The sequence below is a fragment of the Ovis aries genome, chromosome 2 (assembly GCF_016772045.2).
Source record: "Ovis aries strain OAR_USU_Benz2616 breed Rambouillet chromosome 2, ARS-UI_Ramb_v3.0, whole genome shotgun sequence".
Taxonomy (NCBI): domain Eukaryota; kingdom Metazoa; phylum Chordata; class Mammalia; order Artiodactyla; family Bovidae; genus Ovis; species Ovis aries.
This window is the reverse complement of record NC_056055.1, coordinates 177,633,101-177,649,140: the sequence shown is the minus strand read 5'-3', so window position 1 is coordinate 177,649,140 and position 16,040 is coordinate 177,633,101. Positions and strand designations below refer to the sequence as shown.

Here is a 16,040-nt window from a genome sequence, read left to right as displayed (position 1 = left end):
CAAAATGGATCAAAATGGACGTAAGGGTAAAACACAAAACCATAAAACTCCTAGAAGATAACATAAGAGAACATCTAGATGACCTTGGGTACAGTGATGCCTTTTTAGATATAACATTAAAGAAATACTCCATGAAAGAAATAAGTGATAAGCTGGACTTCATTAAAATTAAAAATGTCTGCTCAATGAGATACAGTATCAAGAGAATAGATTGGGAGAAAATATTTGCAAAGGACATATCTAATAAAGTACTATCGTCTGCAATTTACAGACAAGTCTTGAAACTCAACAATAAGAAAACAACCTGATTTTAGAAATGGGCCACAAACCTTAATAGGCACCTCACCCAGCAAATAAGTGTATGAAAGGATACTCCACACAATGTCACTGAGGAAATACAAGCTAAAACAATACTAATGAGATAACACTGATACCTGTTAGAATGGGTAGGATTCGGTGATAACATCCAATAATGTGAGGATGTGGAACAACTGGGTCTCTCATACATTGTTGGTGGGAGTGCAAAATGGTAGAGCCAGTTTAAAAACAGTTTGGAGTTTCTTACAAAACTAAACATACTTGCACCATATGATCCAGCAATCATATTCTTTGGTATTTATTCAAAGGAGTTGAAAACCCATATCCAAGCAGTATAGAGGAGGGAAGGATTGGGAGTTTGGGATTAGCAGATATAAACTATTACATATAAAATGGATAAACAAAGTCCTACTGTAGAGCACAGGGAACTATATTCAATATCCTATGATAAATCATATTGGAAAAGAATATAAAAATATGCATATATATGTATAATTGAGTCACTGCTGTACAGCAGAAATTAATCATAAATCAACTATACTTCAATAAAATTTAAAAAACTCACATCCACATAAAAACTTGCATACAGATATTTACAGTAACTTTATTCATAATTGCCCAAACATGGAAGCAACCAAGAGGTCCTTCAGTAGTTAAATGCACTATGGTGCCTCCAGACACTAGTATATTAGTCAGCAAAGAAGCTGGCTTAAAACTCAACATTCAAAAAACTAAGACCATGGCATCTGGTCCCATCACCATGGCAAATAGATGAGGAAAAAGTGATAGACTATTTTCTTGGGCTCCAAAATCACTGTGGACAGTGGACAGGCTTGCTGCTTAGAAAAAGAGCTATGACAAACCTAGACAGCACATTAAAAAGCAAAGACATCATTTTGTCAACAAGGTCTATCTAGTCAAAGCTATGGTTTTTCCAGTAGTCATATATGGATGTGAGAATTGGACCATAAAGAAAGCTGAGCACTGAAGAATTGATGCTTTTGAACTGTGGTGCTGGAGAAGACTCTTGAGAGTCCTTTGTACAGCAAGGAGATCAAACCAGTTAATCCTAAAGGAAATCAACTCTGAATATTTATTGGAAGGACTGATGCTGAAGATGAAGCTCCAATACTTTGGCCACCAGATGCAAAGAGTTGACTCATTGGAAAAGACTCTGATGCTAGGAAAGATTGCAAGCAGAAGAAGGGGATGACAGAGGATGAGATGGTTGGATGGCATCACCAATGACTCAATGGACATAAGTTTGAGCAAACTCTGGGAGATAGTACTGGACAGGAAAGCCTGGTATACTGCTGTCTCCATGGGGTTGCAAAGAGTCACACACAACTTAGTGAACGAACAAGAAAAAGAAATGAACTATCAAGCCATGAAGAAATAGGGAGGAACCATAAATGCATATTACTAAGTGAAAGGAGCCAATGAGAAGGCTACATACTGTATAGTTCCAACTATATGACATTCTCGAAAAGGCATACAATAAAAATACCCATGATTCTTAGATGTCGGAGGAGAGCTGGAAATGAATAGAGGATTTTTAGGGCAGTGAAATGAACAGAGGATTTTTAGGGCAGTGAAAATACTCTGCATGACACTATAATGATGGATATATGTCATCAATTTGTTCAAACCCATAGAATGTACACCACCAAGAGTGAACCTTAAGGTAAACTATACACTTGGGTGATTATGGTGTGTCAACATAGGTTCATAGTTGGTAAAAGTGTACCATTTGGTGAGTGCTGTTAATAATGGAGCTGGGGTGCTATGCACATGTGGAGGCAGAGGATATATTGGAAATCTCTGTATCTTCCTCTCAATTTTTTGTAAACTTATACCTGTTCTTAAAAAGTAAGTCTGAAAAGAAAACACACACGAAAAGCAAGTCTATAAAACCTTTTGAAGAGTACGTTTGTATCATCAGGCTGGGAAGGATAAAGAAGTATTTTACTGCATCATATTTTTGAACCACTGTGAAAAGAAAAAAATTACCATAAAGAAAATGAAAAGTTAAGGCACAGACAAGAAGAATATTTTTGAAATATATATAACTAAGAGGCTTCCTAGGTGGCACAGTTATAAAGAATCCACCTGCCAATGCTGGAGACGTGGATTCGATCACTGGGTCAGGAAGATCCCCTAATAAAGGAAATGGCAACCCATTTCAGTATTCTTGCCTGGAAAATTCCATAGACAGAGGAACTTGGTGGGCTACTGTCCATGAGGTCACAAAGAGTTGGACACAACTGAGCACACACACATAACCTAAGAAGAATCACTATTCCAAGCTGATAGAGAAAAACACTTCCCCTGGTGGCTCAGCTGGTAAAGAATCCGGCTGCAGTGAAGGAGACCTCAGTTCAATTCCTGGGTTGGGAAGATCCGCTGGAGAAGGGATAGGCTACCCACTCCAGTATTCTGATCTGGAGCATTCCATGGACTGGGTAGTCTATGGGGTTGCAAAGAATTGGACATGACTGAGAGACTTCCACTTCACAAGTATAGTAGAAAATAATTTTTATAAAGAAAATATATTTATAGACAGTTCACAAAAGAAGATAATTGAATGGCAATAAATAAAGTGCTCAATCTCATTCCTGGGGTAATACAAATTAAAACCACTGAGATACTACTTCAGGCCTGTCATGATAGGAAAGCAATAATCATTCTGATTACAGTATGTTTTGGTGGGGCTTCATGGAAAACAAAACTCTGACACATGTCAGGCAGAAACACTTAGACCTATGCTGGAAAGGTGAAAGTGCTCCTTGTCTAAAACATGGCTGCCCCATATCTATGTACCTGCAAGAGGGCAAGTCTCACACATATATATACAAGCACATGTGGAACATACAAAGTTGCATTATTTTGTTGTTGTTGTTTACTTGGCTGTAAAACTCCAGCCATTTAATAACAAATGCTTCTCCACCCACATCCATCACAGCACTGGGAGAATCATGGGACCAACCATTGGTGTGGGATGTGCTGGGAAAGCCAGGGTGAGGGGCAGCAGCCAGCTGACTCCTGAGAGCCTCAGGTCCTAAAAGTTCCATCCAGGGCAGGGTGGAGCTGCCCACGGGCCCAGCCAGAGAGGATAGGTGGAAGCCAGGCTCAGGAGAGGAAAGGGGGGGATAAAAACAGAAGTGACGCTGGTCTGCCACCAAACTGAGGCCCCCTGGTCTGCCTGTGCCAAGTCCAGCTAACAGGAGTTGGCCTTGCCCATCAGAAGGCTGCTGCCACTCACACTGTGTCTGCCTTCTTAACTTTCAAAAGGTATATGTTCTAGTTATAAGATAAATAAGCACTAGGGATATAATGTACAACATGATTGATATAATGAACACTGCTCTACCTTATATGTGAAAGTTGTAAAGAGAGTAAATCCTAAGAGTTCTCATCACTAGGGCATTATTTTTCCTTTTTATTTTGTATCTATATGAGATAATGAATGTTCACTAGCTTTCTGCAGTAATCATCTCATGATGTGAGTAAGTCAACTCATGCTATATATCTTAAACTTATATAGTACTGCATGTCAATTATATCTCAATAAAACTAGTGGGGTAAGTCATTATATATTCAGTCTCATAGTAAATATCAGTAAGTTCCATAAGGTTGAAATATGACAAAGGTTTGTGGGTAAAATGCAGTAGAACAATAAATTATCAACAAATTTTAAAATGTAAAAGCTCAAGGACTTCCCTGGTGGTCCAGTGCCTGGAACTTCCCACTCCCAATGCGGGGGGCCTGGGTTCGATCCCTGGTTGGGGAACTAGATTTCACATGCCACAACTAAGAGTTCCCACATCAAACTAAAGATCCCACATGCCACAGCAAAGATCAAAGATCCTGTTGCAGCCTTCCTGAAGTAAAATTTGGCAACATCTCTAACAAAATTCCATGTATATTTACAATTGGAGTGAGCATTTTCACTTTTTGGAAGATTTCCGGGATGAAAGTATACTTCCAACAATACAAAAATACACAGGCACATGATTATTCAATGCTAAATTGTTTGTTATTCTTTTATTTTTTTAATATAAATTTATTTTAATTGGAGGCTAATTACTTTACATTATTGTATTGGTTTTGCCATACATCAACATGAATCCACCATGGGTGTACACGTGTTCCCCATCCTGAACCCCCCCCCCACCTCCCTCCCCGTATCATCCCTCTGGGTCATCCCAGTGCACCAGCCCCGAGCATCCTTTATCATGTATCAAACCTGGACTGGAGATTCATTTCACATATGATAATATACATGTTTCAATGTCATTTTCCCAAACCATCCCACCCTTGCCCTCTCCCACAGAGTCCAAAAGACTATTCTATACATCTGTGTCTCTTTTGCTATCTTGCATACAGGGTTATTGTTACCATCTTTCTAAATTTTTAAACTGTTGTTTAAAATATATTTAACTTATTCTTGGGGCTTCCCTGGTGGCTCAGAGGTTAAAGCATCTGCCTGGAATGCAGGAGACCTGGGTTCAATCCCTAGGTCGGGAAGATCCCCTGGAGAAGGAAATGGCAACCCACTCCAGTACTCTTGCCTGGAGAATCCCATGGAGGGAGGAGCCTGGTAGGCTACAGTCCATGGGATCGCAAATAGTCGGACACGACTGAGCAATAAGGAAGGGAACTTATTCTTACTCTACATTTTTTCTTTATCCTTTCTTATTATTTATCTTTTGGACTGGATTAAAAAACAGTATTTAATTTTGTAATCCTTTATGAACAATTTCTACACTATTTTCCGTGTGGTAACATTGAATAAATCTTTATTGATTTGAAAATTATTAGGGCTAAACAATTATTTGTTATAAGAAATTTCATTTTGAAATAAAGCTTTCATATAACTAACACTATATGGCTTACTAATTTTGGTTTTATCCAAGATTGTTGTCTACTATATTTTTTTCATGGTTCCTATGAACTTTCTGTTAATTGAGAAATTTGATTTCTTCAATAATTAAACCTCTGAGGCTAGGGTACAAGGCTGAATTCAGCACATACACTTAGAGAAGATTCCACTGGACTTGCTACACTTCTGCAGTCACAACTGAGCAGATCATCATTCTAGGATAGCATTATTGTCTTAATAAATGGAATGTACTTAAGTAGTACCTGGTTATTCTTCTGGGCCTTGGTGAAAATAAAAAAAACCCAGATAAATACAGATCCATGTTCTACCAATTGTTCTATTTTTTGAAGCTTAAAGATTCGTGTTCTTTCATTGTGTTTAGTCACTCAGTCGTGTCAGATTCTTTGCAACTCAATAGACTATAGCCTGCCAGGCTCCTCTGTCCCTGGAATTCTCCAGGCAAGAATACTAGATCAGGTATCCATTCCCTTCTCCAGGGGATCTTCCCAACCCAGGATCAAACCCGAGTCTCCTGCATTACAGGCAGATTCTTTACCATGTGAGCCACCAGGGAAGTGCATTCTTTCATTAACATAGTTATGTATTCAACTATCATTTATTAAGCAACTATTACTCAGATATAGGTTCTTAAATTCAAAAGTCTTTGAGCCAAAAAAGTTTCATGATTTCAAATTTTAACAGCTGATTTTCTGAATATTTTGTGTTGTATTCAGATCTGTCTTAGAATGTCTCCTAAAATTAGTGTGTGTGTTACATATATTAGTTTTTTCAATTGATTTTACCTGATGATTTATGGATTTCCATTTTTAATGTTTCTCATAATAGACACATATGAAAGAATATGATTATTGAAAAGAGCCTAGAATCACTCTTTGTGCCTGCTCTATAGATAGGGAAATTGGGCTTACATTATATTTAGGACCACACAAGGGATTTATAGAGAGTGTTGAGTGTTGGCTAGGAGGTTTCCACATCCACTGTTCAGAACCCTAGCCACCAGATCTGTGGACCTTTAAGTGCCCCAGGGCTTAGCAGAGGAGCTCTGAAAGATGCCTTAGAAAGACGTAGAGACACAAAATCATAATTATGTTGACCCATAATCCTTCTTTACTTATACAGAAGTTGGTATGTAGACAGATGCAAAACAACACAAACATGTTTTTTTAAAAACACATTCTAGACCAGGAATTGGCACCCACAGGCAAAATCTTAGCTATTGTACCAAATAAAATTTTGAGGGGACACAGTCATACCCATTCATTTATCTGTGACTGCTTTTCAGCTCCAGCTACAGATTTGAGTAGTTGCAACAGTGACCATAAGGATACAGCCAGTAAAGCCAAAAATATTTGTCGCCTGGCCCTTAACAGAAAAATTTGTTCACCCCACTATAGAAAATATTGCTCTCTCACAAGCTGTAACTATACACATTAATAACTATACTTCAAAACACTGCCAATGATTGTAATTTTTAGCTATACTTGGGAGCAACCATGGGAATTAAATGCATGTTATAGAGTCTAATGAGCCCTCAAGTTTCTGATGCAAGTTGTTCTACAGCATATACACTTCTGCAGAATCTGAAACATTCCATTTTTAATAGTTAGGAGTAATATTAGCTAATTAACTTTTAAAATTAAACCTAAATTAACATTTTATAGCCTGCTATAACTACAGCTAAGAACACTTCCCGATAATTAAAATATAGTGTTCCTAATGAAAGGATATCTACTGTAACTTCCTTTACAAAGAGTTATAGTTGCTTTTATAGTTTCATTTTGTTCTTTGTACACTCAAGATTATTGTATTTTCCCAACATACAAACATGAAATTTTTAAAATCCATTTTTATATATTAGGAATACAACATTTATGTTGTTTTCTATGTTACACTATAAGTAAGACTTAGTGTAACATCTTGAAACTGTAGCTACTATTTGAGCAATTACAGTAACTTATTTTTTTAATTTTTATTTTATAGTGGAGCATGGTTGAATAACAGTGTGATTCACTTACATATATGTGTGTGTGTGTGTGTGTGTATATCTATTCTTTTTCAATTTCAGTAAATTTAAAGGAATATTAAGAAGAATGGATTCCAGAGTTGCTTATAAAAGGAATAGAATTTTGAGACATATTATTCAGATATACTGGGGATAAAATAAAGAAAAAGTCTAAAGCATAAATTGGCATATAAGGGGTTGAAATAAGGTAGCACCATAATAAATTATTAATTTTTAGGAAATATTTTCTAGGCACCACAGAGAATCTGTTCTGCCTTTATTCTGTTTGGTCTGTGTTTGGAGTCAGGAAAGACTAGGTTATGGTAATAAATCACCCCCAGATATGCATAGCTTGACACAAAAGCTTGTTTCTCATGCTACATGTTGGCAGAGACCTCTGCTGATGGTAGTCATTCTATGTCCCAAGCTTTAGATAAAACACCATCTTGAGCATTGCTGGTTGTCATGCCAGAACAAAAGAGCACACTGGAGGGTTGTCTGTGCAGCATATTCAACTTGGAATGTCCCTTTTGCCAAGGACTCATTGGCCAGAATAGTCACATGACCCTGCACAACCACAAGGGACCAGGAATTGTAATCCTATTATGTACTTCCCTGGTGGCTCAGATGGTAAAGCTCCCACCTACAATGCAGGAGACCAGGGTTCAATCCCTGGGTTGGGAAGATCTGGAGAAGGAAATAGCAGCCCATTCCAGTATTCTTGCCTGGAAAATCCCATGGATGGAGGAGCATGGTAGACTACAGTCCATAGGGTCACAAAGAGCCGGACATGACTGAGCGACTTCACTTTCACTTATGTACTCATAAGGGATAGAGTAGAATTATTTACTAACAACTCATTGGATGTTTAGGTTAATGATTAAGGACTTAACCCTCAGACCAAGCTAGTTAATTGTCTGTACTTTACTTTCCTCATCTGTACAATGAAAATAAATACTAAACCTTACAGAAATGTAGGAATTAAATGAGTTAAAACTTACACAGTATTTAGAAGAGTATTAGAGTACAGTAAAATGTGTTATTGTTGTTTCATTCCAAGTTATGTACTTGCCACACTGCTCTTCAGAGTCAAAAAGAGAGTAGGGCAGCCTTAGGAATGTTGACCTGGGCCTAGCAGAGATGCCTATGAGAAGTATGAGGAAAGGTACATGACTAAATGAAAGAAATCAAAATGCTAGGTTTTCCTTCTAAGTAATATTGATCCAAGAGGCAGGAGACATGCCATTAAAGGGGTAGCCAGTTCAAGAGAAGCTGGAGCACCAGGGGGATAAAGACATCAACTACAATAGGTCTTATGAAATATGAATGTCAGAGAATGAATTTAGGATGTGAACATAAAACATGGACAAAGTAAGTGGCATATGCTGGGTAGGACTAGAATATATTAATAGTGTACACATTTGGGTAATACAGTATATGAATGAATCCCTTCTAATAAGTGGTTTATGAGGTTCCTATCAGACTAAATATAAGCGTTAAAGTAGAAGACTCCCATTAGAAAAAAAATGAAATTGTTAGTGGCTCAGTTGTATCTGACTCTTTGCAGCCCCATGGATGGTAGCCTCCAGGCTCCTCTGTCCATGGAATTCTCCATGTAAGAATATTGTAATGGGTTGCCATTCCCTTCTCCAGTCTCCTGCATTGCAGGCAGATTCTGTACCATCTGAGCTACCAGGGGTTGAGTCCCATTGGAAAGGGCAAAGGTAATACCAAAAGAAGAGAAATGGGAAGAAAGAGACAGTGAGCCAAGAACCAGTGTGCAGAATGTGCAGTCAGCTCCCATCCTATGTAGAACATAGCAAATGGTGGGTTTATGGCATTGTTCAGTTCCTATCAGAGCTGTTGGCTCAGCACTGGTACAGCACACAGCAGTACAACTGCTCTGAATCCATGGCCAGATATCCACCCCTGACCATCCACCCATGACCACCCCTGCATCAGCACATAGCCCAACGATTCTGGACTGTTAGGCACCAAGTGAGGAGAAGAGCAGACATGATTTCCTCTTCCAGGAGCTAATAACAAGGGACACAGAAAAGTTACTAACCCATGCATAGCATAAATCAGAATGAAAGAAATTCTGTACGGCACACACATGCCAAATTTTAAGAGCACACAGAAGGAGGAAAGGCCCATTTTCAGGAGATATTTAGGGAATACTTTTTGGAAGAACTAACATTTTAACTGAGATTTTAAAGAAGAAGAGGGATAAAAGTCAAAGGATGTAATGAATACCAAGCTAATAAAATGTCATGAACGACCATAAAATGGGTAAAAGTAACTACTTGGAGAGAGTAGAGGAGAAACAAATTTTAAAAAGTAAAAGGAGCTCTTTTTTTGACCCACAGGTAATAATTCAGAGGCACCTTAAGAAGTTCTCATTTCATAATCAATTTATATTTATAAAATTCCCTGCTATTTATTCCCCCAAATAGTAATTATAATATAAAAGTGGCTATTTAATTTGAATTTTATTTCTGTAGTCTTGAAATGTAAGCTCCACAGTCTCTATTTCCCTAGATGGTCACAAGTTCAAAAGATCATGGAGCTGAAAAGAAATCACAGTCCAAAGTTCTGCTTCAAAGATGGAAGGTCCAGTAACCAAATGACTTACTCATATTGACAAGAGTGCCAGACTCAACACTAGAACTGTTATAATACTGAATGTACTAGCTGTTTTAAAAGATGAAAGAATCAAGAAAACAAACATGAATCCAGAGCTATTCCTGTGGTTTCTCTGGGAATGTTCTGTATCAGAACCTAAGTGATTTATGTCTATAAGAACGTAAGTAATATGAATAGAGTAAACATGGAATTATTCATTAAATTCAAAATGTCTAATGGAGGAGTCACTACTTGCAATCTATGTGTGTTTCAGCCATGTAAAAGGAAGCCCTACTGCACAAGGTAGGGATTATGTTTATGCAACTTAAACGCAAGGTAGAGGAAGTCAGAAATACAAGCAAATTCTGAATGGCTCATGTCAGGTAACAACGGGCCCATCACAGCTCATAATAAAAAATGCAATGTCTGTGTCATGTTATCAGTGTTTGAAGTGAACATCAGAGAAGCGCTGCTTTGCCAACTCCGCCAAAGACAGGCAGCACAGAACCGTGATGTACCATGACAGTTCTTGCTTCCATCTGTGAAGTGTCCACATGCCTCATTTTGGATGCCATGTGAAGCTGCTAGGCTATTGGGTTTCTGAACAGAAGATGGACATTCAAGGAACCAATTTTTGACTATATATTAACCATGACAACTCTATCTAAAATATCTTGTTCCCAAACAGGAGCATAAAGGATATTTCTACATTCTAACTTTACATGAAGAATCAGGTCTTGGAAATCCCATGAGAAAGTTTTCATAAGGATTTATCCACACTTTCTTCTTTGGTTTCCTCAACTGCAAAGCAGGAAACCTTCCAGACATCCTGACCCTTTTGTGGTTTTTCCCATCAACATACATAAGCATCCATGCGTCAATTAGAAAATCTCACCACATTATAGCATGGCCTTGTTTTAGACCTATATCTAGAATACTACTGTTTCCAACCCACTATTGAATGAATTAACTTGCATGTTTCTTGGGAAAAAGAAGGTGTCATTGGCTCAGAAATGTCAGAAGTCCATTATCACATAAACCTATCAGGTCTCCAAGATGATGTTCCCAGGCTACCCTAAACGACTTCCTCAGAATGTGTCCTGCTAACATGGGAATCAGCTTTTTGCCTTTTACCCAACCTCAGCTCATTCCTTCTCTGTGACAGTATCAGGACATCCACATCTGACAACAGTCCCAGCTAATTAATTTACTCCAATGACTAGCAGCCTTTTGACAGGAAAAATAATCTACATTGTATTTATGGCAAAATCTCTACCACTCTGACAAAGATGAATGCCAGCTTCACACAGCCATTTTTCAGCTGTTATCCAGAGCTGAAAGTGATTTTCAAATGTTGGCTTTAAAATTAGGAGGAAGGAGATAATCGTTCTACTTTAAAATGGCCTGGAAATGGAATCTCTATAATGATAGTGTAGCATCAAGCCAGAAAAAATAAACTCTCCTGCTACAACCATAAATGGGCCAGAAATAAACCTCGGGGTGGGGTCACACACAAAGACTGGGCAGTGGAATTGGATTTCCAAAATAAATGATCTGAAACTCACAGGATAATGTATCTTCAAAAAGTGATACCTTTCCTTATCCCCATCCCTCTGGCCATGGGTAGTGGGGGGAGCGACATCTGCCTCTGTAAAATGCACACTGTTGTTGCTATTGATTGGTCGCTAAGTCCTGTCTGACTCTCTTGCGACCCCATGCACTGTAGCCGGCCAGGCTCCTCTGTCCATGGTATTTCCCAGGTAAGAGCACTGGAATGGGTTGCAATTTCCTTCTGCAGGGGATCTTCCTGACCCAGGGATCAAACCTGTGTCTCCTGAATTGACAGGTGGATTCTTTACCACTGAGCCTCCAGAGAAGTCCTAAAATGCACACAATACTGTCAGAAAATTGGAAAAAATCAAAATTTGAACCCAGACAACATCTACAAGGCTCAACTTCTGTCTCAGTCATAAGCAAAGTATCCAGTAGTTCCATTCACTTTGGCTATGCTCGGAAATACTTTCTCATGAGTTTTGTTTAATCTTCCTAGCAGTATCCTTCCTAATGTTCCTTAACCTTGGGATTTTAAATGTTAAATTAATAATTATTCATTGCACTGATAATCCGAACCTCATTCCCTTCTTCCCTCTGAAGACCAGAGTAATCATCCAATAAAAGTTCTACCAAGGTCAGAAATGACCTAATTTATTTGTAATTATTAATTCTTCTCTGACCCTTTAACCATAAATAAAGCCTTGGCATTGGAAAAAAAAAAAAAAGATGTGAAATAGGACAAAGCAATTTTCAAAAGTCAGGGAGTAATGGAACAGTGGAGAAAAAGAGAACAGATTTTCTAAATTTAAAACACTCCTTGTCCTTTCTTGAAATAATGATTTATATTCTTTGAGTCCACAAGAGAGTAATTGGATATGTGTAATGCAATGCTGGAATTTTAGGTATTTTGCGTAAAGGTTATTAACAATTAGTACCACTGGGATAAAAATCATAAAGTTGAATAATAACCCTCTCTCAAAGGATGACTGAAATTGAACTTGTAATCTGCTCATAATCAAATATATTATGTTTATATTAGAGACCCACATGTTCAGAGGGATATTGACAAACTAAAATCACATAGGTGGCCATGTGTAAGAGGAGTCTGAAATGTAAGTTGTATCAGGAGCAATGCAAGAACCAAACCTGCTTCCTTTGGAAAAGTGAAGACTGAGGTCAGACAGATCAAACTGTCAATATTTTAAAGGGCTGACAAGGAAATAGTCATTACAAATAGAGATAGTGATGGTGGTATTAGGGCCAGAGAGTAAAAGCTGTATGATGAGTTATCCAACACGAAAGGCACCTGACCTCTCCCCATCCACGGAAGGAGAATCCCCTGGACACGACCTCTAAAAGATAGTCACCCAGGCTCTGCCTGGACACTTGTACTGGCACAGAGCTCACTATTCCAAACACCCTCCTTAGTGTTAGAGAACAGAATGTATCAGAACATTTCTTTTTAACCCTGAGTTGCCATCCCTCAGGTTCTAACATAGACAACTGGATAACTAGTACCTGCCCTCCTGAATATCCTAGGATACTGTTGATCTCTTCTCCACAAGATAACTCACTGCAGTTGTTTTTTATTGAAGTATAATTGAAGTATAATATTATATGAAGTACAGGTATGTAATATAGTGATTCATAGTTTTTAAATATTACACTCCATGTAGAATTATTATAAAATAGTCACTGTATTTCCTGTATCATACAATATCCTTGTAGTTTATTTTATACATCATAGCTTGTACTTCTTAATCTTCCACCCCTCTCTTGCCCCTCCCCACTTCCTCACCCCAGCTGGTAGCCACTAGTTTGTTTCCTACATCTAGGAGTCTGCTTTTTTTTTTTTTTTTTGCTATATTTACTAATGTGTTGTATTTTTTAGATTCCACATGTAAGTGATATCATACAGCATTTCCTGTCTCTGTCTGACTTATTTTACTTATCATAATACCCTCCAAAACCATCCAGGTTGCTGAAAATGGTAAGGCTGCATTCTTTCTTATGGCTTAATAGTATTCCATTGTCTATATATGTGTGTCGCAAAGAATAGGACACTATTGAGCAACTGAACTGAACTGACTGATATATGTGTGTATACATATGTGTATATATATGTGTATACACACATACACACACACACACACACCATTTCCTTTACTCGTTCATCTATTGATGTGCAGTTGGGTTGCTTCCATATCTTGACAACTGTATTCTGCCATGAATATTGGGGTGCATGTATCTTTTCTTATTAATGGTTTTGTTTTTTGGATACATACCCGGGTGTGGAATTGTTGAGTCATATGGGAGTTCTCTTAGTTCTCTATGTGTCAAGTTAAACATGCGCAGTTCCTTCAGACCCTCCAGATACTCTCTGGTTTCTAATGTTCTTAGCTGACATCTGAAATAAGTATTCTTGATACAGTATTACCAGCCACAGTACAGAATAGAACTTTCAATTCTCCTGTCGAAGAAATATCAGTTAGTATGTGTTAGCTGAACACCTATTATGTTCAACCTTATGCTTAGCCACCATTTGATATAGAAATAGAAGACCAGGTGCTGAAAATATCTATAGAATAAAAACTGAGGTATGTGGAATAATTTTGGAGTTTTTGCAAGATGCAAACAATTATGTGGACATATGTGGTATAGTCTCAAATTCAGGGTGAATTTTAAAAAGGGAGCCTGGGCGGACTGAGGCTGAGGAATCCAGGTGCTGAGTTGTAATAGATTAGGAGGACCATCGCTTGCTCCTTGGAAGAAAAGCTATGAAAAACCTAGACAGTATATTAAAAAGCAGAGACATTACTTTGCCAACAAAGATCCGTCTAGTAAAAGCTATGGTTTGTCCAGTATTCATGTATGGATGTGAGAATTTGACCATAAAGAAAACTGAATGCCAAAGAATTGATGCTTTTGGACTGTGGTTTGGGGAAGACTCTTGAGAGTCCCTTGGACTGCAAGGAGATAAAACCAGTCAATCCTAAAGGAAATCAGTCCTGAATATTCACTGGAAGGACTGACACTGAAGCTGAAGCTCCAATACTTTGGCCACCTGATGCAAAGAAATGACTCATTGGAAAATACCCTGATGCTGGGAAAAATTGAAAGCAGGAGGAGAAGAGGATGACAGAGGATGAGATAGTTGGATGGCATCACCGACTTGATGGACATGAGTTTGAGTGAACTCTGGGAATTGGTGATGAATGGGGAAGTCTGGTGTGCTGCAGTCCATGGGGTCTCAAAAAGTTGGACAGGACTCAGTGACTGAACTGAACTGATCTCTGCTCTCCTTTGAAGGATATGTGTGACTAGAATAAGACACTGACAGTAGGGAGTGTGTGTGTAGGAATAATCAGTAATAAAGGTCAGCGTTGGTAGGGACATGTATAGCTAGAAATAGAAATACTTAGATTTGTACTCTTAACAAGTCTACTAGGATTTTCTTCAATTCTAAATATGCTGAGCTTGACTTTGCTAAAAAAAAAAAAATGCCAGGATTCAGATATCCACAGTTCCCTAATTGGCAAATTAATCCTTGGTGAATACTACCAGGATCTAAGAGAGTAAAGCTGGAACTTCCCTCAGATGGCAAGTACAGATTTCAGAAGTGATTTTTCTGGACACCCAATTTCTTTTATTTCAAGAGTGGGAATTCCAAGCAGTCCAGTGGTAGAGGTATTTTTGGATAGATGCAACTTTTGGTACAGTTTAAATTATGTCATCTTGGTAACAAATGATTCCAAAGGCCAAAGTCCTAAATTATGTATCTGACCCAAAGAATTTCTCTTTTAGAGTGGCTGTCTGTAATTGACCCCACTCAGATATGTATTTCCAAAGCCAAGAAACAGGAAAATCAATTAGATAATAAAAATGAATAAACCCAGGTAAATACACATTTTGGCTTTCAATTAGCCAATGACTTTGTGAATCTCTAGGGAACACTGAAGAGACATCATAAGACAGTGCAGTTTCCCTTAATAGGGACCATAACCTCAGAGTGGCATATTTTTCAAATAATGAGCAAATGACGTGTTTTTTTTTTTTTCCACCATGCTGTGCTCATAGCTTCTGTGGAAACTTAAACATTATTCAATAGAACAATTTCCTGCAAAGCCTTTTGAAAGTGTCACAGACTCTGACTCTATTCTGGTGCCCTGGGTCTGCCAGCATGCTGTTTTACTACCTTTGGAAGATTCAGTGCCAAGACACAGTCCAAGAGTTAGAGCTGAAAGAAGACCAGGTATATAAAAATAATTTGCTGCCTTCTTTCAAGAAGGAAAACTGTCACTTTCTATCACTTTCAAACTTTCAGTAATTCTGTGGATCTATCATTTCTCTTCTGTCTTCATCACTCAACCCTTCAGCTGACCTACAAGGTAATTGATAATAATTAGACTGTTAACCCTAAAGAAAAGACTGCTGAAATCACTGATTAACCCTGTCCTGTTATCAGTGGGAAACCAAGGCCCTGGATGTCTAAAGGGCTTTTTCAGAAACCACACTGTAAGTGTCAGAATCAGGACATGAATTTCACATTGCAAAGAAGGAGCCAGAGATAGTATTTGAAAAAGTTCTCAACAGGACAGCACATTCACCAAGCAGTCAGAACAGAGACACTGATTGTGG

General features: G+C 38.1%; 1 protein-coding gene and 1 non-coding gene across 28 annotated transcripts in view; one reads left to right on the top strand and one right to left on the bottom strand.

The window, feature by feature from the left end:
* Nucleotides 1-16,040, bottom strand: part of NCKAP5 (NCK associated protein 5) — a 1,152,446-nt gene that overhangs the window by 679,135 nt on the left and 457,271 nt on the right. The gene's annotated exons all lie outside the window — the stretch shown is intronic.
* TRNAS-GGA (transfer RNA serine (anticodon GGA)) lies at nucleotides 4,774-4,845 on the top strand. Its single transcript has one exon. It is a non-coding gene; the product is annotated as a tRNA-Ser (tRNA).